This window comes from Lucilia sericata, unplaced genomic scaffold (assembly GCF_015586225.1).
Source record: "Lucilia sericata isolate MDLA Ls3-8-SP2 unplaced genomic scaffold, ASM1558622v1 Contig000024F_arrow, whole genome shotgun sequence".
NCBI classification, from domain to species: Eukaryota; Metazoa; Arthropoda; class Insecta; order Diptera; family Calliphoridae; genus Lucilia; species Lucilia sericata.
Genome location: NW_023994062.1, coordinates 604,282 through 608,182, shown reverse-complemented (window position 1 = coordinate 608,182; position 3,901 = coordinate 604,282). Strand labels below are relative to the sequence as shown.

Below are 3,901 nucleotides of genomic sequence, written 5' to 3'. Positions count from 1 at the left end.
TTAGCATTTCTAGAGATCAAATACCAATTCCAAATGATTCAATGAGGATTTATTCTCAAATGTACGATTGTAAAAGCAAGGATATGAGCGAAAAGCTAATTGTTTTGTTTTCCTTCTTTCTCACTCAAAAAGTATATGTTTTTGTTTCGTTCATGTACAGAACGATTAAGCAAAGTTAAAAAGTTGTGTATGTATATTGTAGAAACTTTTGCGAATTGTTTTGTTAGTATTAAAACACTGCTCGTTAATCGATTCCGAAAGATTTTAAAATATATAAATATTTTTTTATAAAATAAATAAAATGTGTGTATGAAACTAAAGAGCCCCAGCTCCACATCCAAAGAGCCGCATTTGGCTCGCGAGCCATAGTTTGCCGACCCCTGCTCTAGCTCTTTCCATTCGGACTCTATCGTGCTTTCAACAGACATACAGAAGGACGGACAGACATGGCTAGATCGTCTTAGAATTTAATGAGGACCCAGAATATATATACTTTTGTGGGTCTATGACCAATATTTCGACGTGTTACAAACGGAATGGCAAAATCAATATACCCCCCATCTCTTTTGATGGTGGGTATTAGGGTGATCGACTCGATTTTTCAACCGGTTTTAAAACCGGTTTTTTCTGCTTTACCAGTATCGGTTTTTTCTAAATGTTGATTTTTCGAATATCGAATAACCCGGTTTTTTTCACTTTTTAAAAACCGGTTTCGAATACTTTTATTTGCTTTGTATTCAAAGATTATTTAAATGAAATTTTGAAGTAAATAATACAGCCCGTTTAAATTTTAAAAATATTCGAGTCCAGGAACTAGGATACATTTTTCTAAAGCACCATTGGTTAAACTTTTTTGATTTTCCTAACTAATTAAAACATTTTATTTGTAAAATTGATAACTGTTTAATAAAATTTTATTAATCTTAAGATTATATTCCAATTACAATAATTAATTTACCGCTGCAATATTATGGAAGTGTTGGAATGCCTATGAAAATTTCCTAAAAGGGCTTTAGAATAAGCTAGGATTACATAGTACCTTATATTTAACAGAAGTGTCCACTTTTTTCCTAATTTTTTTTATATTAAAGAAATAATGTAAATCAGACGACTAGATCTAAAGTTATAATCTGTTAAACTGTTAATAATCATTTCGGGCCATGTTTTATTAATCAAATTTAAACATAAACATTAATTTCTTCAAATTAACATATATTTTTTATTTATTATGAAAAACCGGTTAACCGGTTTTTTCTGAATTTGAAAAATATCAACCGGTTTTTTTGAAATGTCAACTATTCGAACTATTCGAAAACCGGTTTTTGAAAAATGTCGAATAATCGATCACCCTAGTGGGTATACAAATGATTTTGGATTTCGTTTAAAGTTGATCTTTATTGTGTTAAGGTAATTATTATAACATGATTTATTAAGGATATTGTATTCAGCACGGGTAATAGAGTATCTCATATAATCAATGTAAGAACCGGACTGTCTAAATTTTTTATACCATTTATTCTTCCTATTTTTTGCGTAAGCCAGTTGTTTATTGTTCCATGGTGGACCGGATAGATTTTCAGATTTTCGCATGGGAACACATAAATTGAGGAAATTATTAAGCTTCATATAAAAGGCTTTTAAGTTATCATCAACATTTGTATGACAAGAAAATAAGTATTGCCAATTTGTATCGAATAGTAGTTCATTTAACTTATTATAGTTGGCATGTTTAAATGAAAAAACTTTTTCATTTTTACTGGACGAAGGCGTTGAAAAATTTAGTGAAATGGATGTTCTTAATTCAATTGTTGGATGATAACGATCTTCTTGACATGAAATAGGAGATGAGCGTTTAATAAAACTATTTGACACATCATTTACGAATATTAAGTCCAATATTTTTGAATATCCGTTACGAATGCCATTAATTTGGAATAGATCATATAGGATATTAAAGAAATCATCGAAATTAGAATTCTGCCTAGTCTGAATGAGATATCCATCATCTGGTAAGAATTTCCACTCAGTTGAGGGCAGATTGAAGTCTCCAAAGATAACAAGATCTGATAGCTTCAGCATGCTTACAAGAAGATACTGAAACTATTATTAATGTTTGGAATTATAATTAGGACAACCATATAAAATACTTCCCTTTGGAGATAATAATATGATTCTTGTAGGTTGTCATAAGTTAACATATTATTGTTCCTATAACAATTATAATATGATTCCTACAATACCATAATTTGTTCTTTAATTTACCATTATATTATCCCCATTAATAACATCAAATATTTAAGGGAATCATTTTATTACCAACAAAAAATAATATTAATTAAAATAACAATAAATCAAAATTACAATTTTCCATCAGCCAGTATAAATTGAAGAATATCCTAGAAAAATCAATATGATTTTAATTACGTAATTTATACGTACATTATTACTTACATATATTGATGGAAGATCTGCTAACATTTGTAATGTCGATATACCTATTCCTAGTTAAGTGGTACTTCTGCTAAAAACTGATTAAAGGTGATCAAACGGTGTAGAGTCTGGTATACGATTCTTTTGTTCTGCGGACACGAAAAATACATCCAAATTAGAATTACTCGTTGACGATGGATATTAAAAAAAAAATAATTTTGTGACATTTTACAAAAAAGATATGTTTACAACAATTAAAAAGAAAAATTATAAAATATGTAAAAATAGAAAATTTCTTATACTTTATGAATTAAATAATCACTTTTTATATTTTACACTCACATAGTTTTATAATAAAATGTATTTTTTTTTTTAATTCAATTAGTTTTTTATTTTAATTTCAATTACTTGTTTCTTACACTTCTTTAATCTTAAAGTTCTTATTATCAAATGACGCTCTGTGGCGTTTTAGAGAGAAAAATGGCATATTCAACAATGATGTTGTACCTTCAAAAATTAAATGATTCGTATAAATATTGAAAGTTTAATATTGAAAATACATAGAAACAGTAAGCAATACATGTTTGAACTTAAACTTTTTTTGTTTTAACAATGACGTCACAGTAAAAATGTCAATTAAACTCAAATATACATCTAATTTTTTTTTTCTTCAAATAAGAAAAGGTGCCCTTTTAAGTATATTTAACTAAACAAATGAAAGGAAAAGGAAACGCAATTGCTATTCTAAATTCACATTTATACTTACCTTTAATAACATATATTTTGTTTTTATTTAATTTTTATTTTTAATATTAAATTAATTTGAGAACACACACACTGTTTACTCTTTAAAAGAGTAAATTTTAATTAAAATATGTTTACAAATTTGACAAATAAATTTATTTTTGTAGGAATAATTTCAAATGTTTGGTAGCAAAATAAAATAAATTTCATAATTGAGGATCATGTAATTTTATAATATGATATGTTAAATGGTTATATAAATTAAGGTTTTATTGTAATAGTCATATGAGACATTTAGGAAAATATTTTGATCGCAATGAAAATGTACAACCATGTTTTTTCTTTGCGTGTATAAAGATTGATGAGAGGAAGGAGGAATATACGAACAAGAAATAAATAATTGATAACCATTAATTTTAATAGAAACGGATATAAATTCAATGTCATCATGAGGAGATTCCATGACTACGAGTTCAGATGATAAATTACATGAAACAGCAATTAGGACGCCACCTCCTGTAGTATTGTTACCACGATCACATCGGTAGATATTAAATTTATTGCAAAGAATTTCAGTATTCAGAAAATTTTCATTTAGCCATGTTTCCGTAAATATTAATATTTGTTGATCAAAATTGAAATTATTCATAAACAACGTTGTTAACTTTGTTCTTAATCCTCGATCATTTTGATAGACGATGGACAAGTAATCATTAATTAGTTTTTT

The 3,901-nt window shown here is 27.2% G+C and overlaps 1 long non-coding RNA gene across 1 annotated transcript; it reads right to left on the bottom strand.

The window, feature by feature from the left end:
• Window positions 1–2,294: 2,294 nt before the first annotated feature.
• LOC119609670 lies at window positions 2,295–2,615 on the bottom strand. The gene is made up of 2 exons (XR_005231946.1): window positions 2,452–2,615; window positions 2,295–2,396 (listed from the first exon to the last, which is right to left on the bottom strand). It is a non-coding gene; the product is annotated as an uncharacterized LOC119609670 (long non-coding RNA).
• Window positions 2,616–3,901: the final 1,286 nt, after the last annotated feature.